We start from the raw sequence: 25,260 nt of genomic DNA, 5'->3' as shown, positions 1-25,260 counted from the left end.
ACAGAAAAAAACTATGCCAACAGAAATTTTTTAAATGTTTCTCACCTTTTAGGTCAAGGTTTTATCCTTTGATTTGATTTGTTCTTTACACAAAGATTTGGTTATAAGCCCTTATTTAAACTTATTTAAAACTTAAAAAAAATCACTCATTTTTATTTTCACAAATTTTGGAGCCAAATTAGTTTGATGCACAATTGCAGGATAATCCTCAACCATACATTGGCAGTGTTTGGTCCACTTTTTAGACCTGCTAATTGGTTCCCATTGACAGAAAGGAAAAAGTTGGGGGGAATTTTGTTTCCTACAAAATAAAAGTCCTGAAATTGACCCTATGGAAAGCAGTTGTTCACCTGACCACATCAGGTATTTGTTTTCCCACCCATCATCAGCTGGAACTCAATCCGTAAGGCTGTTGAGGATTTCAGAAGATCCTGTTTGTGTGGAATATAAAAAAAGCAAAAGCAACAGAAACGGTCAACTAAAATGTCACCTCTAAGAATGTAAACCTCTATGGTGTTCTGACATTTTATATACATAAGCCTTTTATAATCACATATTCTGTAACAGATATTTTTAAACCAATTGTTGGTTTATTTTTTACTGCAAGTGAAATGAAAAAAAAAAATCATGTAAAAACATATAATTGCGCCATTTATACATTATAAAGAAAGGATATTTTAAGCTGGTTCCAAAAGAAAAATAGTTTCTTAAGCAAGGACAAATTAACATCTTCTGTCACAATCTCTTAAACTTGTTAAAAAAAACCTTAAAAGTAAAGCAGGATGACTTCTTCAGTGATAACACCTGGCTCCCTCTAATCAAGAAGCTGACTGTGAGAAACGGCAGCTGAAAACAACAATCCCAGAAGCCTCCTGTGTCAGCTGCTACATCAAGGGCGGCTGGAATTCTGGCTCAGGCGTAACGCGGAGCTGGAGATGAAAGCCTTTCTCCTTGACTGTGCCCAGCCCTCAGCCTGCTTCAGTCGAACAGCGACGGTACATCTTGAGAGCAGGACGCCTAGAAGTCTGCGAAAAGAGGACGATTCTGCTGCCAAAAACTGTCTTCTCGCGGTTTGTGTTTACAAAAGCTCGTGCCAGATTGAAGGGAACGTGTCAGGGGTTGGAGGCTGAGCTGTCACAGATGTTCTGTGCCGGTTCACCTGTGTGGTTCTGAGGGACGATCGGCGCATCTTCAAATGGACTTCTCCTGCGCAGCCAATTAATGATGCAAAGTAAATCCTACCTGGCTGGTGTGACAAGAGCAGTTTGTCTTGCACATTTGAGACACCTTCAGAGAGGAGGAGGGACTCAGCAAGGCTGCAATTAAAAAGCAGCTCAGTCTGCAGTCCTTAAAGATTCAGCTGGGGCGGGAAAAAGGCTGCAGGCTTGATGTAGGTTTCCATGCAGCCTTATATACAGTCAAATCTCATTTTTTCCACTTTGTTTTTAAAGACAGGCACAGCTTGTTTCCAACCTACCTCTCTTCCTACCTTCTGTTTCTTCTGCTTCTGCTGTTCCAGCATGCTGCACTGGAGCTGCAGCAGTGTGCTTTTGTGCAACCAGTGATATCATCTCATTGTCCCTGTTCTGTCACCTGCACCGCAGAACATGGACTCTGGAAGAGGGGAAACGAGGATGAAAGGGAGATAAAGACGCTCTGGGAAGGAAGTAAAGTTTTTTGTTCAGAGGTAATAGCATTTACCTTTAAAATCTGATTAAGAAACTACATTAGATGCAAAATCATATTTGCTTTTCGTTCTGTGTTGGATCACGTTGCGATAAGAAATATATTACCTTGCAGCATTGTTAATATGAGAGATAACTTATAGAAAAATGCTGACAGTTGGACTATTTTTAATGAATTTGCTTTGATAGGTTGCGATATGACAGCGAATGCATCACGCCTGCCTTCATGAGATTTCAAATTTACATGCAAATAAAATGATATATTGGAGAGTTAGACCATGCAAACTTCTAATCTCCAGAAATCTGTGTGCCAGAAAGGCATAATAAATATAATTTATAGGGCGACTGAGTCAAGGCTAAATGACATTGGTCTGATAATGTTTTATTGGACTGAGTTAATAGCTGAAGGCTGTTGAGAGCTGCCTCTGCCCCCTGCTGCTGCCACCGCCTGCTTTCATGTGATATCCAGGCTCCTGTCCAAGATCTGGCTTTGAATGTGAACAAAGTTCCTCATTTTTGGGGGAAATAGTGCCTTTGTTTGTTGTTTTCTTCTGACTGTTTCTCATATATGGATACTATAGTTTAAATTACAGAAAATTGTTTCCAGAAATAAAGAGGAGTTTTGATTTAGCATTTTTTTCTGTGACTTTAGGATAAAACAGTAAAATCACTCAAGCAGAATGTGAAATGAATGTGAAATGAATGTCAAATTGTTATGCAAGGTTCACACTGGGCATGTGGCATGTGTTCAAAAATGCACCGTTGACACTGGTCAAGCAGGAAAAGGCATCTTTTTCTGCATCTTTTTCTATTGTTTACTAGCTCATGTTCGCCCCCTACTGTTAGAAGAGGCTTGGTGCAAAATGTCAAAGCGGTACAAATTTTGTGAATCTTGCTCAAGGCTTTTTCTTTCACAGCTCTATTGCTATATATGAAAAACTTGCTGTCATATTTAAATTTAAATGTATTTATTTATTAGGGACAGATATAAAAACATAGACACATAGCAGAGCAGTACCCCATATCATAGTGCTTTTAGCAAGAGCTAATTTGCAGCATTTGTCCCTAGAGGGGCTTATCATACAGTAAAGGAATGACAATAAGATATAAAAAAAAAACAGCTAAATAAAAAAAAATTACATGAACTTATTTAAAAAAACATTTCAAAAAGATAAAAAATATACCTAAGCATATCTTCATCCATCCATTTGGCAACAATATTTAGCCTCGAACACACTTAAAATACGTGTGGGCATTGCAGCAATGTACCGCACATATTACGTGAGATCAACGTGAATTTCCTTCCGTTTTTGTGCTGGCCGCACATAAATACCTGTGAAAAACATCAGCCATGTTTCAAAACATTAATAAATATAGTTTCATAAATCGGCGATGAACCAAACTAACATGCTATTCGCTAGCACCCACTTTAGCATATAGTTAGTGCTTCTAAGCCGGATTTCTCCCTGTTAAAGTGAAATAGCTATCCTGTGATGATTCCTCTGGATTTGATTATTTTGTTGTAATTTTTGCGGTTGGTTGTGATTCTTTGCGTAGTTCTACAGTTGGCACCTCTATGAGTAAAAAGGGATGCTATTCATACGTCACTACCCCGACTGGTCTGGTTTAACTTGCAATGTGTGCTCAGAGCCAAGCGTTTTGTAGCCCAAAAATGTTCTTAGAAACTTGCATAGTGACATTTGAACACAGAATCCCAAAATGTGCATTTATGTGTTTTTACAAAGACTTTTTATTGGAAGTGGTCGCTTGAAGAGAGCGGTGTAGCTCTAGCGTTATACGCACAGGCCTTTTAACCTCAGAGTTTGAGCTTAAAGGTTACAAGAGATGGACACTCTGAAAGAAAAAAAATAGAAGGTTCATGTTCTATTGATGTTCTCATGCTGTGTTTCAAACTGACTGAGTTGTTTTGTGTCTTTGCCTTTTGAAATAAAGGTTCTTGTGCAGATTATTTTCTTGTTTTCGGTCTTTCACAAGCAGAATTCAATGAAAAGGGAGTGCATAGTGTCAAGAGTATCTCTGACTTCTGCTTTAAACCCTGAAAATGTAGGACCTCCTGTGTGTGATAACCACAGGAAAACCAGTCTGTGTCACTTTGCCACTACAGGCTAAGGTTCCTCTAAGTCTGCAGATTAAACCTTCATTTCCAAAATGGTTAATTTAAGTGTCTGGAGGCCAAATGTGTGTTGAAGTGACATGTGTTGCGCGAGCTGGGCACCCAGCGTGGGTGAGGATGAAGAAGATGAGAAGAAGGAGGCGAGAAGGGAGATCTTATCGCACTCCTGCTGCCATAAACATCTACTTCAAAAGGTTTTTCTGGGAGACTTCAAGCTCCCTCAGCTGGTGTTGTGGTCGGCTGATGAAGGACTAACCAAATGGATTGACAGTTAATTGTGAGTCTTTTTTTTTTCTTGTAGCTTTTCTCAGTTAAAGTGAGTGAAGCTCAAGCTCAGTGTAAAACAAATACAGTTGGCTTGGTGTGTAATGCACGAGTGAGGCAGGTTCCTCCTGCTTATGGTCATAGTGTTGCCAACGGTAACAAGCAGCTTGGTTGATGCACCCTGTGCAGCATCGATCGCTCCCCCTCACAGACGGGGGATGGAAATTGGTCCTGGTGGGCACGCGAAGGCGCCGCACACATGCCCGTGCCTTCTGTGGACACATATGGACACAGGGATCAGCGCACACACTGGGAACGAGTGTGTGACTGCTAACACTTGGGGATGCTTGCAGCTCACTGGGCTGAGGATGATCTTCTTACGGGTGACAGTATGGAGCATATAGAAGAGGGGCGACCTGCTCGGCGGGCCTCCTCTTTTTTCTCTCTTGGATGCTTTCCATCTTCTCCCATGTCCTCCAATCTCCAGTTTGGAGGCTGCCCCTCACACACGGAGTCAAAGCAGGCTGCAGAGCTTCCTTCTCCTGCTTCATTACCACATGAATGGCTGCCATATTGCTGCATGCTGTATGGATACTGTTGGAACTCAGAGTCCTTGGCTTGGAGAAAGGGAGCTAACAATAGCAAAGAAATCTCCACTCTGTATCTCACAGAAGAGGCGGCATGTCAGGCAGAAACGGAAAGGTTTCCTAATAGATTTGCAGTTTTGGACCTCTTGGCTGCAAAACGAGCACTGTCACAATATTAAAATCACTTTCCGTTACCCTGGGAAATTGTGCTGCGTACACTCAGGAGACAATAAATACAAGAACTCCATGAATGCTGCAGCAGCTCAAAATATGTGCCAACAGAAATCTCATCTGCAAGTAGAGTACTGCATTCTATAGCACAAGATTCTTTATTTTGTTCAGCCATGAGGTTGTCATAAAGGAAAAGTTTGCTTTGTTTTCTCTGCTTTAGTGCAGCTGTTGCAATATATGGTTCCACAATAACAAAATAAGCAATTTTAATTATTGAATCTGCATGAACAATTTTGGTAAAACATCTGGTGATTATAACAACAGAACATTTAAGATGAAAGTTTCTGGATACAAATATTCATACTTATCTCTACATTACTTTGTGGGTAAAAAAAAGACAATTTAGGGTTTGAATAAATTAATGAAGCCTGGATATTATAAAACAGAAAAAAATTCTGGACAGAAAAATATTAACCCAAAAAATGCTTAATATAAAACGAAGCGTCATCAGCAAAATATGAGATCCAGAAAGTTTATGTAGAAGAAGTTCATTTGGAATTTCACATTATAAAAGCCTAGTTTACAGAATTAGCATCTTTGTGTGTGTATGTGTTGCTTGAAAGAGTGAATATTTTCTAAATGGGTCAATTTGCCATTTATATGATGAAATGGAATGATTAGTAAGTGAATTGGAAGAAAAGGAAAGTGGATGTGTGAACAGTTTGATCATTTTTTGTCAAAATGATGCCAGATTCTAACCAATGTAACTACCTTCCAATGTAATGTTACATGACATGTCATAAAGATTGCAGATAAAGATTAAATCAAAGCAGGATTAAATAAAGCAGATGTATAAAATAATGTATTCTGAGAAATGTAACAAAATGAAAATACACTGAAAATAATCCCCTTTAAAAGGTTCTCAACGGTTTCTTATCATATTTTTTTCAGTGATTTTCAGTTCATCATAGATGATGCAGAAGAATAAATATGATTCATTGTTTGGATCTTTTGAACATTATTACCACGTCAAGATGATTGATTAGTCATTCTGACATGGTAATAATGTTCAAAAGATCCAAAATTCCCTTCAACATCTCAGATAGTGCATCCCAGAGCGTCACTCTCACCTTTATTTTGGAGGGAAATCCGCCACATCTGAAATTAAATTTGGATCCGATCACAAGGTGAGTGTTTGGAAGCAGATTTTCCCGTGAGCTCTCTGACAGGAAAAGCAAACAGATATTAGATGCAGCAGATGCAGCCTCAAGCAAATGGAAAAATTTAATGGAGTGAATCGACAAATGATGAGAATGTTAAGCTAACAAAACGGTAGGAGGAAAATGAACACAGAATAGTCCAGACCATCTGAACATATCAACCAAAATTAAAATCTGTTTTAGAGAAGCTATTGTTCACTCACAATGTTGATCTATGATTCAATACAGGTCTAAAAAAACAAATATTTTTAGGACTCTATGACATTCCTTTAAGAGGAGAGGAAAATAAAAGAATTGTTGGGTTGAAGTAATGATCCAAATAGGACTTTTTTCCACAGTTGGATGAATTATTCTGTTCAATTTTCTTTTTGAAGACTGGTAGAGCAGTGGATCTACTAAAGGCTTCACTATAATGTAGACAGTAAACATATTTCTGTCATATTTTTCAAATTAGTTTATTTAGAAAGCAGCAGCTTAACCTTTATTAAATACAACACTTATAATTATATTAATTCCAAACATTTACAAGTAGAAAACAGTAAAAAAATACTGAAACATCTAGAATAGAATAGATGTATTAATAACTGCAAAAATGACAGAACTAAATAAATCACTGAAACATCTACTAAAAGACAAGAGAAGGACCTTCATTTTCTAGAGACCATAAGGCACTCTGGAATATAGGGCACATAAAGTGAAATAAAACAGTCAGATAAAACTATATTATGACTACACTACCCAGAAAGCCTTGAGAGGCATGGAGACACCAGGTGATGAGTCAGAGGGATTGATGGGAAGTTCATCCAATGAACTGTGTTGTTATTTATGTGGCTCTTTTATCTGGAAAGTCCAAAATTGTTCAGTTCAACAGATCAAAGCTTTACTCTCACTTTTTCCATCCGTTATGTTGAAGTACAGTACATATCACTTCAGCAGGCTCATAACTATCTTGGCAAGTGTAATAGTCCGACAACCAAATTCATACTAATAGATTTGGACAGATTTTTAAGTGCCTTGCAGCACATAAATCAGTTTAGAGTCAGTAAACACGACCAAAATTCATGCATAAGATGCACTGTCAATTTTTGAGAAAATGTATTAGAAAGTGAGGCTTCTCTTCTGTAATTATCATTACAACACGTTACTTGTATAATTCTTTTTAACATGACCAAAGATAAAAATAAAACTTGAAAGAACATTGATGTCATCTCATTATTTGAGATTCCCTACTAGGCAGTAGTTTGCTTGATTATTGCAGTTTTGGATGTTGGATAAAAAAACAATCTTTTGGTCTGTTTTTTGTGTGATTTGATTTGTCCGTATCATTAACCTGATGGCAGCAGTTCTAATAGACAATGTCTGGGATGTGACAGGACTTCAAGAATATTTTGGGCTTTTTTTTGCTTAGTTCTTCCAGAGAGAGCTGCTGACAATCTTCTGAGCTGTGTTCTCCATCCAGGTAGAGAAACAACTCACGATGCAGTATATTAGGATGCTGTCAATGGAGCCCAGAGAGAAGGTCACCAAGTCTCTCACGTTACGTTCACATCGGCCTTGGCAACGCACATTCGTCAGTTACTTCCAATAAAAAGTCCATCTAAACGAACATAAATGCACTGTTTGGACTTTCAAAGCTCTTGTGTTCCTGCGTAGCTACACACATTCTTTAGACTGTTTTAACCCTTGAGTTATCCACGGGATGTTAATGTTGGGAGTGGGGTCATTTGGACCCCATGAGATGGCACAGGGGCTAAGGTACTACGTAAAAACATGTGTGGCCATTGAATGGGTGTTGAAAGTTAAACCAATTGAACTTTGACCAATCAGGGACTCCGATTTGGTCGGATTTTGTTGGTGCTGGGTATGCCATTGTGATTAGTTTAAAAGAAGAAAGATAAAGAGTTTGTGATGGTATTGCTGGTTGGTGTTGGTAAAAAAAAAATCTTCTCAAACTCAAATAGAGTATTTGTGGAGACTTTTTGCCCGAGGAAGCATTTATTTCAGCAGGGAGGTATTGAAGTGGCACTGCTACAAACAGGAAGGATGATGACATTTGCAGCAACTGTCGGTTGTTTTTAGCTCATCTTTGGATTAAGGAATACACAGTGAGAAGTGCTGATGGATTGTGAGAAAATCAGGCATCTTCAGACCTTTAAGTTAAACAAACTTTGATGTCATGTTTGGTTCATCAATGCAATATTAATTTGTTGTTGACACAAATATCTATAATTGTCCCTGCAGGGCTTTGTTTTCTTAAAAAATATATATTTTTGCATCTTATTATGTTTATTTTTGTCTAATAACCTCAAAACCAACACAGAAATTGGACTTTTTTCCCTTTATTTTTTTAAACTTCTTCTAGTTAGACTCCTTTGTGTTTGGAATGATCTCCGTGAGGCTCTTTGAGCTGAAAGAAATACGGTGATTGTAGGTCCTTAACCTCAGGGACGGTCTGCTGCCTGCAGGTGGTAAATCTTCTCAACACAACACTTGCTTTGTGTTTTAACTGCAAACTCTGCCTCTCTTACTCTGTTTGTCTTTCACTTTTTCTCTCCATCATCCTGTCCGTTGTCAGCGCGCCTCGTGGCTCCATGGAAACCAGGCACGCCATTCTCTTCCTGTGCGTCTTTGTGTGTTTGTGAGTGTCGGTGGGCGGGACCGAGGCCTTGTTTAGCTTCAAAAAAAAAAGCAGAGGAGAGGTCGCGGCCGTCCCTGTGGGTGTCTTGCTGTAATTCATGTAAATTCCCTGAAGAACGCGGCTGCTTTGTTTTCCTGATTGTCATTCAGGCTGAACCGCTGAGGGCCTGTTTGATCGGTGCGACCTGATGCTCAGCGCTTCTTCACGTGAAATTCCATCACTTGGCTGTTTTGATGGCTGACTGGAGTCTTTTTCTTCTGGTCGCCTGGATATGGGATACCTCAGGGCCTTTGGGCTCCTCATCATGTTGTAATCTGCTCAAGCAGAGTTAACAAGGCAAAAATGGTCACAGATTTACCAGAGGGCGGAGTTGTCTTTTCGTCAGGGAGCGATCTACAACTTCATAGAGGGCTACTCTGAAAACGTTTTTTAGAGCTACACAAGAGACAAATATCGAAAAAGTATTAAAAGCATCTCCCAAGTCCGCCCCCACACCCTGCCTTCATAACCTTGTGATCCAAACCCTTTATTCTCCCCCTGTGCCAATCATTTTTCACCCCATTCAAATTTCTGACCTGAAGTCCCGCATTCTCCTCTTCTTCTGCTTCAGACTAAACCACAAACTTTGCTTTGTTCAAAGATGGAAGACATTGAAATATGTAGTCGGCATTGAAAGTATCGTCCCATTGGCGGGGCCGGCGGTCCTGTCCCAGTGTGTGTCCGAGGGGGCCAATGGGCCGCCGCGGATCGCCCGGTGTCTCCCCTCTACAGAGTCAGTGTGCAGAAATAATGCCCCTTTAGACTTGGTCAATCACGCCCCTCGCTCAGAGAAAGCACGTCCCTTTCACTCACTTCATACTCTAATCCGCATACTTCACCACGATCCATCATTTTCATGAAAGACGCCCCATCCATTGAATGCTTTTATTTATGATCCCCATTTTTATTTGAGTTCGCCCCGACTCATGCTGCGACTTCTGATGTGAAGTGAGCTTCACGTGCTGAGTCATGTTTACATTTGCTCATTAGGGAGTAGCAAGGTGAAATAGTTGGGCAGAGCGGCTCTGACAGTGTGTAGGCTGAAAGATTTATCACTGCAGGTTAGTGGGGATTGTAAACGGGCAAAAGGTTGAGAGTCTAGCGATGCTCTTTGTCCAACCACTTATGCAGGAAGGATTTATGTGCATTTTCTTTATCGATTTATTCTTTTTTTACTTTTGGGAACTTTTTTTTTGAGTTTGACAAAAATATGAATAGCTAAACATTAATATTATTTTTGTAATTCACGTTAAAGTTTCATTTTAAAAAATCTTTCGATGTTTAATTGCAAAGCGACGTTATATCTAACTCTCTATATGCTCTATAAGACATAATGAAAGACGGAGGTACAGAAGATGATTAACCTCATCAAGTAATTGCAAAAAGGAAGAAACTAGAACTGATTTTTCAAAATAAAAGCATTTACACTATGCTTTTTGTGCAAATTATGGGTGTGCAAAAATATCGATATTACAATATATCGTGAAATTTAGTCCTGGGATTGATTCAAGTATCAAGTATCAATATTTTATTTTCATTTGAAGAGGCTGTAAAACATCATATTTGTCATCCTTTGGTGAGAGTTCCTTCAGAGGTCAATAGGGGGCGCACGTTGCAAGACTGTCTGTCGCACCAAAGTACCTGGTATCTCCTTGAATTATTTAATTTTCGTTGTGTTGTTTACAACAATTCTGCACTAAGCATTGGCACTGATGTTCATATTTACTATTGTTAACACTGGATTTGATAGATAATTCATATTCAGTTGGCGTCAATGCTTGTCAAAGACATAGTATTACTGATTTCAGCAATGTTGCACAAAAATGTCTATTATTTGTTCTGTATTATTTGCTGCACAAAATAAGACACAATTTTGTATTATGATTGTGTTCAAGTTAAAAAATAAATGGGTAGATATTGTCCTAAAAAATGTATGTTCTTTTTATATATTGTGAGTTATTACAGATTTTTTAACTAATTATCGCAGTATCGCGATATTATCGATATCGTGAGCCATGTATCGTGTATCGCATCGAATCGTGAGGTACCCAGTGATTCCCAGCACTGGTCCAAATCTGGAATGTATGGGCACCAATACCTAAAAAATCAGAAAAAAGTAGACTTTCAGATCTGGTTTGGATTTTTCTGACTGTTAGTACTCCGATCAAACGTAAGTTTTACTATTAATTACTTTAAAATGAAGAAAATGTGTTTTTCTTTTTTAAATTAACCTAATTAAACTATTTTTTCCCAGAACAAATTGTTGGTGTAATAGATTTGAATACAGACCCAGACGAGATGGGAACGATGTGGGCTAATGTGTAATGTGCTGTTCGGATACAGGAGTCCGGTCCATTGTTCAGCAGGTTGAATTGTGTTCTTTGATGCAGATAATGTTACATTTTCTCTGCTTTTGTGGCGAGCGGAGTGTTATTTAAGGCTGAGTGCAGAGAAAAGCCTCTCTTTCACTCCATTGTTGTCCTCTGCAACCATAGCTAACAGACGTCAAAAGACTTTCCACTCCTATTCTTTTAAAACCGGCGCAATAATGCCAGTGAAGAGTCGGCAATAACTTTGCTTCCTCTCACTGAGTCAACTAGATTAGATTGCATGAGCACATCTGTGGAGTGTAGGTAAGCATGCTCTTTGGTTTCTGACTGGATGGGAGAGGAAGTCCTAAAGATGAGCCTGCAGGCTGCTTCTTTTTTTTTTTTTTCCTTTTGATTCCTTGTAGCGGCTGTGATTCTCCACCACCTCCGCCCTCCATTGAGCATCTAAGGCTGCATTCACCGGATCACAATCTGCACAGCTGACAGATATTTGCTGAACTCTCCGTGCCGTTTGACTTAACATGAAATGATATTGTCAGGTTGACTTTGATGCGGTGCCAAGTTCATAAAGCAGGATGTTGCGCTTTGTCTTCTCCTCATTCCGCTGTCAGATGCATCCGATGCAGAACAAATAAGTTTCTGAATGTTCGGCGCTCGTGCACAAACACGTCTCCGTAACCAGAACTGCTAACTTTCTGTGGGTTTCTCTGGCAGCTGTTCATGCGATACTGGGAAATGTTTAACCCGTATTGTGGATAGACAAAAGGGTTTTTTTTTAAATCCTTGTGAGCAAGGGAGGGGAGAGTATGTGAGAGGAGGGGTTGTGGGTGTGTTTGGGGGTGGGAGGAGGACGATTTTGAGAGGGAATCAGCTCCTCTCCTACTGTCAGTCAAAGGGAATCCATCGAGGAATACACAGCCTGTGGGATTAACACATCCAAACTGCAGGCTCAGGCAGCAAATGCACAGGCTGGCGGGATCCTTTCCTGATTCAAACACAGATAAAGGTGAGGGACGCTTTTGTTTTAAGTCATTTTAAATGGAAAAAAAGGACGGATGCTCTTCAATTTGATTGAACAAAATCAGTTTCTACTGCAAAAAATCAACCAAACCCTTTAACAGGTTATAAGTTATGCTTGAACATAAATGTAGAATTTTTCTATAGTCATAAAAAATTATTTCTCACTTTTTAGCTTAAAAAACTCAGAAAAAGACAAAATCTTTGCATTTATTGTTATTAGTAGGAACAGAAATATGATTTTTTTGGCGTTTTTTTTAACCATAGCTGACAAATACTTTAAGCAGGGATAAAATGTTTGGTAAATTTTTGATTTATGACAGATTTTTTATTTGTCACAATGTTTGATCAACCAAATAGTTTGATTGATAATTTTATCATATCCTTTGATTGATTGTTTTATTTGGTTAATTGTTTTGTTTCATATAATCTGATTGATCACATTGTTTGATTGACCTTATTCTTTGATTGAAGTGGTTGTGTTCTATCATATCCTTTGATTATGTCATTTGGTTGGTTGTTTGGTATGTAGAATATTGTTTGGTCGATCACACTGTTTCATTGGTCATATTGATTGATTGATCATTTTGTGTCATATCCTTTAATCGTTTGTGTTCTATCACATCCTTGAATTGTGTTATTTGGTTGATTTTTATCTAAATTATCATCTTATTGACCACACTGTTTGTTTGATCCCATAGTTTTTGATGGATCATCGTGTTTGATTGGTCGTATTGTTTGATTGAACATTTTGTAAGATATCCTTTGATTGGTCATGTTGTGTCAAATCCTTTGATTATGTTATTTTGTTGATTGGTTCTGTATCATATCATTTGGTTGGTAACATTGTTTGATTGATCATTTGGTATCATATCCTTGCTCGTTGTGTTGTATTATATCCTTTGATTATATTATTTGGTTGATTATAAAATTTAATTCCTCATATTGTGTTCAATAGTTCAAACATCTCCAACATCACATAGTCTTCTCCATGTTGTAGTTTGCTCCTGTTAAGTTCATTTGATCTTCTGTAGAGATACCAAGCTGCACAATCTTGTCCTAACAAGCCACACAGCCCCTAAAGTAAATTCCTTACAGGTAAAAAAAAAAAAAAAAAAACGCAAAAAAAAAAAAAACATAACTAGAAAAAAAAAATATCTTCCCTCCTTAATTTTTCCCCCATTTCTGGTGATAATTATGTTCCATTGGGAGATCAGTATCATCTAAAGCTATGCTCAGCCTCTCATTAGGCTCTAAAATTAAACCCACAGGCTGCTTCTGTGGCGTTCAGCCCCCTTCCTCTCCCTGACGCACAGTCAGGCAGCAGCATTCATACGTGGACACCCATCAAAACAGCACAGTGGAGGATAAATCCGGCCTCATTAACAGCCGCAGCGCTAAGCCAAGCGTCTTTGACCTGTTGACATCTCCCTTTACTTCTCTAAAATGACAAATGGACAAATGTGCTCAGAGGGGGGATTTTCTCATGCATGGAAATGTTAAATCTCTGGGTATTTGCATGCTCAGTCTTTATCAGGAGGCTGCAGCAGCAAAACGATATACATCCCTCCTGTGTTTAAATGCAGCTGCATTACTGAATACATATTTTGTGTTTGTTTCAGTTGTATGATTAAACTTCAGGATTAGATGAGTTTTTGGTTCATTAGAAAGCATCTTCAACAATGTTTGGCAGTTTAAACATATTTTCTGGCCACACGAGGGCAGTAAAAAAAGTTTGACTTACATTTACAGCAATTTCTTATGAAAATGCAATCAAATGTGGCGATTGCAAATACTTTTTGACAAGTTTTATAATTTAAAAATATTTCTGTAGTTAAAAAAGCTGAATTTTACTTGTGATCATGCTGTGATTCAGTGGTTTAAAGTAAGTTTTAAGAGGTTTTAAGTTAAATGTTAAAAATCAACATTCAACTAACTAAAACTACTTTCTTAGATAATCTACTCTATCAGTTGTTATTTATCCTCCTGACTAAAAGAAAAAAAATATTCTCCAGTTAATTTTAAATCCACAAACAACTAAAATGCCCAGAGCCCCACCCCTCCACATGTGGTATCATTGAAAAGCCCTGAATGTCTTCTGTAGACACCAGAGGAAGGTAATTCAGTCGTGTGCAGAGATATGCATGTTTGCAATTCTCTACTTCCTGTGAAAATATGTCTAGCAGTTTAGCTACTTCCTGTTGGACTATTTTCCATTCGGTTCCTCATCCACACATGAAGCCGCTCTGGATCTGGCTCTGACTGACGTGGTGTCTGCAGCCAGAGGTGGGGTGTCGGGGTGGCTGGCACAGGGTGAGGCTGTCTTTGATGGGATCAGGATTTGGATCTCTCAAACAGGATGTGCAAAAGGTCACTTTCTCTGTTCCGTCATTTAGGTCAGATCTCACTCGCAATCTGTTGTTTTTACTTGTGCCAAACAGAAGCAGCAAGATAGAGTTCATTGCTTTAAAGGTGAATCTCTGGAGCTGATGTCTAGCTCCGCTCCCGAGTGTGGAGTCAGCACAGATGCCAGCAAAGATACACAAAGATGTGAGAACACTTGAGATCCTTCTTGTGGTATTGTGTGAAGAGAAATGCCAGAAAAAACACACAAAAAAACTGTGAATTTCACAGATGGTAAAAAAAAAACCTTCAAGCACATCAAAGGATCACACATTTTGGACGCACTCAGAGGATGCTAAATGGAATCTTGTTTACTTGAATCAAAAAGCTGCAAATGAAGAGAAAAAAGTATGATTTGGAGGAAACAAGATTTGTGTAAATGTGTAGCTAACCGTTGCGTGGGTCTAGTGGCACACAAAGACATGTTTTGTACTAACGTGGACTTGAAGCTTGCAGCCTCTCCTTCTGAGCGACACACTGGAGTCGATAAACCCTCTGCTAAAAGTAAATTGGATTAGCTTCTTCAATCAGCTAGCTTGTCATTTCCTTTGGGGTCTCGCCTTCATCCCAATACAGTTTACTGAAGAGAGAATTGGGGGCTCCACCATAAAACAAAAAAGATGAATGGAAGTAAAGGGGAGTCGATGCACTGATGACAAGAAGCGGTATAAAGAATTGCAGCATTGAAGTTAACATTTGATGCAGTATTTTGCTTTGAAACAACCTGTTACAAAAACTTAAAAACACATTCCAATAAAAAAAAAATGTGTTTTTGGTGTTTTTAACATGTTTTTGTAGCTTAAAGTTGCATTTCTGAGCATTTCTCGATTCAAATCTTTGTGAATCAGGAGCAAATGGAAAAAATGTATTTGAAAAAGATTCTAGCTGTGAGATAAAAACTACTACGGCAAGCCACAAGATCCCACCTCCACTCCATTCTGATACATCACCCACTTGTAGACGACTAGATTGATGTATGTCTTTGTTTTTCTCGTCTGAAAACGATACGGCTTGATAACTCCAATATAGTTCGCCACTTTTGTTCCACCGCTGATGATAGGTTGGGGATGTGAGGGACTGTAAGCTAGTGGGAGAACGTGTAAACAGGTAATTAATGGGAAGGGGGCGGGATTAATCTGAGCCAACATTTAACCTCAGAGGTGAATTTCTAATGAACTCCTGCCGCACTGCAGAAACTATGTTCTGGAAAATGACAAGTTTTTTTTTTTTTTTTGGCTAAAAATGGCATAATCACCCTTAAAAGACCACTGGGAACGCGTTTACAATAGATCAAAAGATGATCGGAGTGGGATTTTAATATATGGAAATGCGTGTTAAAAGATAATTTTAGAACAAAATTACACCTGTAGAGCGCTGGATTACATCAGAATAGGTTCAGAAGAAGTTGGCATGTCTAAAAACAAGATCTATTTATCTTCTTTTATTAAACTTAGTTTAGAATGAAGCGAAACAGACAATTTTTAGAAGAACACAGCAGGAATGGGAAAAAATTGTGAAGGAAATGTATATCACGGAACTGCTGAATCTTAAGATGAAAACTCAGGAAGAACTTAGTCAAAAAAGGTCAGAGAAATGGACTTTCCACACAACAACATCATGTATAAACTCGTATATGGAGACTGTTAAAAAAACCTGTCGAGTTTTTTTCACTATTTCCCAATTTGTTTTTGTCCTCCTGCATTTCACTTGTATGGTTTATTCTCTTTAATAGATAAGTTTGTTTTAATTGTGAATAAATAAATAAGATAAACACAAAATTTAGAAAGATGACATTTTAAGTGATACACAAAGAAGAAAAACATTGATGAATCATTGTTTTTTTTAAGATATTAAACCATTTTTTAAAATGTTTTTTGATACAGTCTCTTATTTTTTTTATTCCACATAATATTTTTTTCTTTTTTGTTTCAGCTTTTTTGCAATAATGCTTTAAAAAAGAATGTTACTTTTTTTTCACAAATCCAAACAACAAATGAATTCATGAATGAATGGAACTTTAATTGATAGCACAACTGAGACATTGATTTGTTGCCATCGCTCAAAAAAGTAACAGATAATCATAAAAAACACCTTAATATCAGAATAAATAAAATAATATCCAATAAACAACACATGAATGATTCTGAGTCGAACAGCTGCCTCGGGGTTGAACTGTAGCCAGTTCAGACTTCATAGTGGCCAAGAAGTTGATTTTTAAGATCAAAAAAGGCAGAAACCTGTTTTTTATTGTCAATGTAAAAGAGAAAAGTAGAGATTTGGTGTAAAGCTGTTTGAATACCATATAAAAATGTCAATATCTTAAAATAGTTGCACAACCATGATTTAAAGCACGGACTTTTATTGTTAATTGTAAATATTTCGAAATAACAGGAAGGTGTTTAACCTCTAAAATAAAATTCAGTAGACAGTTATCAACCCATAGTTCCACTTTTTACTATAAGTAAACACTGGGAATAATGTATTTTGAACCCAAGCACCTTTTTTTTAAATGAATAAATAAATATTTGCTTAATATATGCTGAGTGTAAAGTTGTATATTTTTATTTTTAGAGAATTGTAGAATATGTATGGTTTGACTTTCTGTCGCTGCCTCCCAAGTGCAGCCTGACTTTCTGCAGTGTGTCTATATGGAGTCCTGACCTCCCAGCTGAGGGAGGGGGTGACACCAAGGTGACAGGAGGATATAAAAGAGAAGCTGTCAAAGAGGAAAAGAGGATTGGTTATGGCAGGTTAGAGGGCAGCAGATAAAAAAAGTAGAGGGTGCCAGAGGAGAAAAAGAGGAAGATGAAGATAGTATTGGAGAAATGTGGATAAGATCGAAGAGGAAAGAGGATGAGAGTGAAGGTGGCAGACAGTGAGGCAGGAGCGAGAGGTTCGGTATAAGAGCAGGAGTGAGGAGGAGGTTGGAGGGAAAGAGAGATCAATGGGATGAGACAAGACAGGAGGAGAGACGAGGGGAGGAGACTTTCTCCTCTCCAGCCGAAGCCCCTCTTGTCTATCAGCCTTGATTACACCCGGTTGCTCCTGAACATCCATGATCTCATCCAGCACAGCACAGCTTGGGTGTTTAATTCTTTGCACCTCCAAATCAGCTTACAGTTGGGAGTGTTTGCTGCGCGCGGAACAAACACCCAGGACTCTCACAGACGATTGCACACGACAAAAAACATTATCCTGGATGGAATACAGAGAACCTCCAATGTGACAGGGATGGTTAGGAGATCACACTGAAGCTAAATAGAAGAGGAGGATGGGGAAAACACCCTGTTCATAAACGCCTTAACCCTTTAACACCGGAGTGCAGTGTTTATGTTCTTTCATTTACTGGGATTTTTTAAATTGTCAACACAATCAGCGTAATTTCAGCAGATTTAAGTTACAGTACATTAAAGATGATGTGTTTAAGCGTCACTGACGACATCTCTGGGGTTAAAGAGTTAAAGATATACATCGATGAAACATATGTTCTTGACATAATCTTGTGGCATTTTTCACACCTTGAAGGACATATGTAAAGAAAATTAAGCTTAAAATTCAATTTCTGGTTATTTTTTTTAATTGAAATCATTGTGAATTAGGAGCTAAATATGGCTAAATAATAAAAGTTAGAGGGAGAGAGTGTAAACAGATGGATGATGGGCAGAGGGGGCGTGTCCCCTCTGCACCACCAGCCCCGGCCCACAACTCAAATTCTAATGAACTCCTGCATCTCTGCAAAAATTAAGTCCTAAAAATGATATATTTATATATTTTTATTTTGGCGAAAAATGTCACGATTCTAGTTAAAAGACCACTGGGAACACTGAAAATAGATCAGAAGATGATCAGAGTGGGACTTTAAATCATTTTTAAATATTGTCTGACATTCATTTTTCTTTCTTTTCATTTACAGATTGAAGAGATACAGAGGAAGGAGCAGACAGTGAGAGGAAGGAGAGCGGCAAATAGGGACTTTGATTTCTGTGGTAAGTGGGAAACCCGATCTTGTTTTTCTGACTCGTTCTCACTCCCAACTCTTCTTATTTGGACGTGTGGTTCGGGTACCCTCCACATCACTTTTTGATGTTTTGGGTGTCCCCAACTTGTCGTTTTTTTGGAGTGCTGGCTGTGCCCATTAAATCACAAGTCCCCGATCCTTGGGACGTGGTACCAGACGTAGTACCAGACATGGTACCAGATGTGGTACCAGACGTGGTACTGGAAGCGGCACTGGATGGGGTAACAGACATGATAATGAACGGGGTACTGCACGCAGAACCCGTCACAGAACCGAGTGCAGAACCAGACACAGAACCGGACGCACTGGACAGGATGCGGTAACTGATGCAATGCTGGACGTGGTTCTGGATGCAGTAAAAGACGTGGTACTGCACGCAGTATTGGACGCTGTACTGGATGCAGTAACGTACGTGGTAATGAACGCGTCACTGGACGCGGTACTGGATGCGGTAACAGATGCGGTAATGGATGCGGTACTGGACGTGGTACTAGACGCAGTAACGGACGTGGTAATGGATGCGGTAATGGATGCGGTACTGGACGTGGTACTGGATGCGGTAACAGATGCGGTAATGGATGCGGTAATGGAAGTGGTACTAGACACAGCAATGGATGTGGTACTGGATGTGGTAATGGGCGCGTTACTGGACGTGGTACTGGATGCGGTAATGAATGCGGTAATGGACGTGGTACTAGACGCAGTAACGGACGTGGTACTGGATGCGGTAATGGATGCGGTACTGGAAGTGATATTAGACGCGGTAACAGAATCAGAACCAGTACCGGGCAATAACTGTAGAAGAGTAACTTTTTCAACCCCTCCCCTCTCGTGTTCCAAATAGGAAGTATCCGCTGGTTGCAAGAAAGAAGCTGGAACAAGCTCACTCATGATCGGCGACAGTAGTTCCTCTAAAAACGTGACTCAGACCGACTCGGACTAAAATAGTCGCGATGGCCGGAGGTAAGGCATTTCCTATGGGGGACCTCAACACTTGTTATGTCCAGTTCTTATAAATGGTCTATGGTACCAGGTTTGCGTTGGGGCACTGGTACAGAGTACCGGTCTGCACCCCAATGGTTGGGGACCCCTGATTAGCTTCTGTGGCCCAATACCAAACGGCCCTCGGACTGGTACCAGTTCAAAGCTCTGATTTTATGGGAACAACCAGCGAGTCATAAAACGATGAGTCGAGGACACCCAAAACATCAAAAAGTGATGTGGAGGAGAACCGAACTATATGTCCATATTTGACAAGTTGGGATTGAGAATGTGTTGGTTTTTCCTCTTCATGTCTCTGATACCAACATTTTCCAAAACGGTTTGAACTTCCAGCCCTTTGGTCAAATGTTCTCTTTCAGAGGTGTTAATGCCAGTCTGTTGGAGATATTTTTGGGGGGGAAGCTTGACACCCTAACCTTTCAGGATCTGTTTTTGTTTTTTTAAAACCAACATTTTCATTCAAAGGTCGCCTTAGCTTGACTGCTTTTCACCAGTCGGCCTAAAGCTTCACTGCTATGAAAGGTTTGGAAATTCAGGCTAAATATTGTCTCTAGTGTCCAACTAATGCGGTTGTCAAGGTAACACACCCTCTCATCCTCCCCCTCTGCTGCGACAGTCGGCGCTCTTACAGCCCAAATTGTGCCAATTGCTCCTCTGTTATTGACACATAATGTGTCATAATGGAGTGGTAGAATGGTATCCTAATGGATGCTTCATAATTACCATCTAGAAAAAGCTCCCTTATGCAGAAAGATGCTTTAGAGCCTGGAGAAGGATCCTATAACAACCTGCGATGACCTTTGCATCATTCTCTCATTGTGTCTCAATAAGAGCGTATGTTGGGAGGGGGGTTAATCTAATGTGAGTGGAGGTGATGCAGAGTGAGGTGTGAAGGAAGGACTGTGAGTCCTGCAGCACGTTGACAGAGAATCAAAGGCCTCCAACAGCGCTGCACTTTGTTTTTGTATTTTGGCTGTTAGGGGAAAAATGGTGCTCTTCTTCCTCACATTTGCTTTTTTCTGTCAGCTTGTCTGCGAGCCTGTCCCATTTCTTCTCTGTCATCTCACTGTGAAATTGGCTTGTTGTTGTGAATGTGTGCTGTGGGCCAGAGAGGCTGAATCCACAGTTTTTTGGGAGGCTGAGTCACAGAGGGCCGCGCTCAGGAGCTGCAGACTCAAGCAGGGGAAGGCGTGAAGAGTTCATCCTGAAAAGCTTTCAGCCCACCAAGAAAGAGCTGAACTGAGACCCATTTACTTTTTTTATTATTACTCTTACTCTTTTTGATCCCAAATAAGTAAAAATACAACTAACACTCTAGTATGCTCTTTCAGAATAAAAGCATCTAAAGCTTTATTATTCAATCTTTCTTCATTTCAACACATTTAAAGAGATTTTATGGAGTTTCTCTTTGATTGGTTGAAAAAAAATCCTGCCCTTTTTGCCTCCAACAAGCTAGTGCCTGTACGGTATTTGATGTTTGGGGGAGAACGATGTCAAACTCATCAAAAGGATGCTAGAGGCAAGACAGCGGAGAGCAGATGCAAGCTCGACTCTAGTAAAAGGTCATGTTAAAGAAGTCTATACATCCATGTTAACAACATGCTGCATATTTGATGAAAAGAAAAGCACTTTTTAAAATATACATATATATTTTTTAAAAGGCGCTACAGAAAAACAGCCATCATTATAGTAACAAACACTGTCATTAATCTGATGTGTTGCTTTTCACACTAAAGATCGCGATAAGCACCAATGAGCTTAAAGCCGAGTTAACAGTACAGATGGTGTTTGTGCATGTCTGACAAAACAAAAAATATATGTCAGTCATTGTGTCTACACACACTAAAGAAGCGACACTACTGGAAAGCTGTCGAGTAATCTGATTTCTTTTCTACTTTATGGTAAAAACAACTTTTTATTGGATTGGGATTTTTTTTTAATCAAATTTCCCAAAACGCAACTATAACTGAAGCGATCATGCTGTTCCTCAAAGAGGCTTTCATTGATAGAAGATGTGTACATGGATACATATAAATCGCTTAGCAATGTACTGGGAAAATTGCCCTTCTCAATCCAAGTTAAAACATGTTCAAAATCAGATGTTTTTCCCTTGTTATGAGTGAGAAAAATCTTCCAAAGGATGTCCTGCTCTTTTAAGACTAAATCAAATCCTGAAATCAGCTATAAATATTCATATTTAGGTGTTTTCTCTGAAAACTGGAAATATTATATCCTAAAAGCATGTTTTGCTCAAAATGTTTTATAGCTTTAAATGTCCTATATCCATATATATGACAATATATTACCTTTGGAACACTAAAAAAACTTTTTTTTAATGAAATTTTAGTTATTTCAGCAAGCTCGTTTTTCCTACCTGGCAGTAAGACAAGTCGATCTCTGAGGCTCCGCCTCTCGCTCCTTGTGGGTGATGCCCATTTCATGACGTCATCCTAGAACCATCCTTGGCAGTGTGTCTGCGATTCCCCCACAAAAACAAGCAACATCCGGACTTTTGCAAAGATGGATATGCATATTGTGCATATAAAATTAAAGTGTTTTGCCAATTGCTGCCAGCTCAGCGGAGAAAGTGGGCGTTTGTGTTAGCCTGGGGGCGGTGCTAGCAGCACAGACTCTTCCTGGAAGGGGCTGTTCCTCATTTTGTCTAACCCACAATGTTAGGATCCACTTGTTTTTGTGGATTAGGAGGGGCTGGTGCTCATTCCTCTAAGGCTGGTGCTTTAGAGCAGGGGTCCCTAAACTGGATCCAGCCCACCTCCACATTTGGCCCAGCCCCCTAAACATTATCAGAGACGCTTCATTTTTTTTTTCTCAATTTGGCCGATCAAGACCACATAGAATGTGACTTTCCATTCCACTCTTCTGCAGTCTGAACGATGACAGAGGAGGATAGATTATTTAATGGTTATATTTTAAAATGTTTTCGTATTATTTTTTCTGGGAAGAATGCAAAAATGAATTATTTATGGAATTCTTTCTGCAAAATCATACATGTTTACATTTAGGCTGCGATTGTTACACTTTGTCTGTTAGCCTATAAACCGACCCCGGCCCCACATCAGAGGAGAAAACATTTATGTGGCCCTCATAAGAAAGACTTTGGGGACCCCTGCTTTAGAGGAATCCTCACAGATGTGTGAATGGAGCAAAATACCACTTTGGGTTGTTTTTGATGAGGAATTAACATTAATAGCTCATAAAGGTTAATTTCGCAGGATATAGTCCCTTAAATAACTTCTATTCTAAGCACTATATCTAATAATTCTAGACCATAATCATCTTGAAATAAGATTTGAATGACACATTTTAGTATAATTTTATTTGAAAAATTATGTGTTTGGTTTTCAAAAGTCTGTTATTTGACAAAAAGCACTCACCGTTCACAAATAAATCTTCTGTTAAAATATTTTGAAGAAAAAAAAAGTAAGTTTCCTTTGAGATATTGCTTAAAATAAGATGTTTTTAAAACGTTTCATCTTAAAAAAAAGTCAACATGAAGTTGATTTTCTCTAATATCAAGAAATGTATGCAAAAAAGTGGAATATACTTTGAGAGATTTTGTGTTTTTGTAGTATAAAATTAAAGATGACTCATAAATAAAAGTTGACAGATGTGGATCATTACTTCCACCTTTGTTAGGCTAGACCCCACTGTCATGCTGTGGTATTTAAAGAGTACCCAAACAGGGAAGTTGGAGGCTGGCTCCACCCACAGCCAAAATTTGAAAATCCAGTCAGAGGGGTGGGGCTTTGGGGGCTGGAATGTTATCGTTACAGGAGCTGCAGATCATGGTGTCAGACTTCTGAAACTTACATGGTTTGACCAATCACACAATTCAACTGTAATACCTCGATTCAACCTGTATAGGACAGCTAACAGACTGTTTTTGATGATATGTTCATGAATTAAACAAGCTTGTTTTAATTTGTCAAAAAATTGGCAATAACAAACAGACAGCACTGTCAAAAACCTATTTTTAGAGGTCAAAAGCCAAAAAAAGTTAATTTAGGATTTGGTTACCCTTTAAAAACAAGGATGATGGGGAAAAAAACACAAAGTATCCTTTTAGTTCATTAACTCTTTCATGTTGTGTGTCGCTAATTTGTAACGTACCATTAAATCCAGGACTCCACTTGATTTAGCATTGCATTGAATAGGAAAACACAGATGAATATGTTTTATTTGGATATCAGGTATGACGGGGTTAAAGTAAATGCATCAACTGTTTCTCCATTAGTAGATGAAAGTTTTATGTTCCTCATGTCAGGATTTATTGACCCCCTGGTTGGTTCTGTTCATGAAAAGTCTTCAGGTTGGAGGGAAAACTGCAACATAACTGAGTCGTTATCTTCTGTCAGCGCTGGAGTCTCTCCTCTCACAAGTGGTGACAAAGCTGCCGTCGATCACAGCGGTGTTTCTGGATCACAGAACCTGCGGATGAGTCGGCCTCATAGATTCATAGCGGGGCCCTGGGCTCCTTCGTGGTTCCAGACGAGCGCGCCGAGCTGTTTCAGAGGAGTCCCTTTGATACCAGCCCGACGATTCTCTGACAGTTCTCTGTGTCAACAGCCTTGTCCGTGCACGCCGGGTCTCCTGCATGTGAAGTAGGAGGTGTGTGGCTGTGCGAGGAGCAGACATGGCTAGTCTCTGAGAGGAGGACGAGTCCAAACAAAAAGAAGAAAAAGCAGAGAAGACAGAAACAGGCTGTGAGTGGTGAGAAAGTGGATGGTGAGGGCCCCTCTGGAGAGGCTCCTGCCTCTTTCACCTTTCTCTCAGGATGCTGAGAAACTTTGTTCACAACAAAGTCCCAACAAGCAGATTACCAGACAGCCTGGTGAGCTGCCTCTGTGTCTGCATTTGCACCTTTATGTGCCTACTTTTTATAGAAAACAGCCTAAAGGGAAAACAAATCTGGAAAAAATGCTCCATTTAGGAGCTTTTGTTATTTCTTTGCTCAGCCTTTACAGAAATTGTTGGCTGGGTTATGATGCCCAGACATTATTGACTCTGCATGATCAAAGGGCTGCGAGTCCTTTTTTCTTCTCACTTACAGGCTTGATTTGTGCGTCTCTGATTATCGATGTAGCTTCCAGAGAAAATTGTCCTCCTGCTGTCAGAAGCTGATGTGTTTTCATTTGTCTGGAGCGGCCTCTGAGAAATGTTTTATGTGACCGGTGAATGAGGGTCCTGGTTCAAGGCCGGGCCCATCTGCTTATTACAACATGCGGCCCTCTCCTTGGGCGCTGCGGTGGAATACAGATGCTTGAGTTCAGATGTAGCCCCGGGCTCACCTGCATCTCAGCAACCTCTAATGAGAAGTGTCTGTGTGCCTACTGTGAAACAGTGTGGAAGTAAGAGGATGGATGACGATGAAACAGCAAATACTGACTTTTCCCTCTGAGTTGTTACAGTTTTTTACTAAATGTAAGTGAAATTACTAACAACTGGCAAATTTCATAAACATTCATGAGAATATATTTAATAATCAGATTATTTTTTGTTTGTGCTCTTTGGCTACAAGTAAAAAAAGGCTTTTAAAACAAAATGAAGCCTTTTTGAGCTTTTTTCCTTTAATACTTTGCATTTTTTGGTGAATTTCTAGTGACAACATTTTAGTACATATTTTAGTTCTTATTTAGCTTTTTTTTTATTCAATGACACAAAAAATCCACAATAAACCAAGAAATGTACAAACACTCAATTCTAATTTGCAAATGTATTAGTCTTTTTTTTT

At 39.2% G+C, this 25,260-nt stretch overlaps 1 protein-coding gene across 18 annotated transcripts in view; it reads left to right on the top strand.

The window, feature by feature from the left end:
- Positions 1-25,260, top strand: part of LOC112152867 (neuronal cell adhesion molecule) — an 85,829-nt gene that overhangs the window by 21,489 nt on the left and 39,080 nt on the right. For 16 of the 18 annotated variants that reach the window (XM_024282689.2, XM_024282692.2, XM_036212294.1 and 13 more), the window contains exon 2: positions 18,402-18,474. The exons of 1 other annotated variant lie outside the window; for it this stretch is intronic. The gene's annotated coding sequence lies outside the window, so the exon portion shown is untranslated. Of the gene's footprint in view, positions 1-11,734; positions 12,075-18,401; positions 18,475-25,260 lie in introns of those variants that run through there. One more of the 18 variants, XM_024282681.2, reaches the window with a different exon arrangement.

The sequence above is a fragment of the Oryzias melastigma genome, linkage group LG6 (genome assembly GCF_002922805.2).
Source record: "Oryzias melastigma strain HK-1 linkage group LG6, ASM292280v2, whole genome shotgun sequence".
Lineage (NCBI taxonomy): Eukaryota > Metazoa > Chordata > Actinopteri > Beloniformes > Adrianichthyidae > Oryzias > Oryzias melastigma.
The sequence above is the reverse complement of the archived record's forward strand: the minus strand, read 5'-3'. Positions and strand labels throughout refer to the sequence as shown.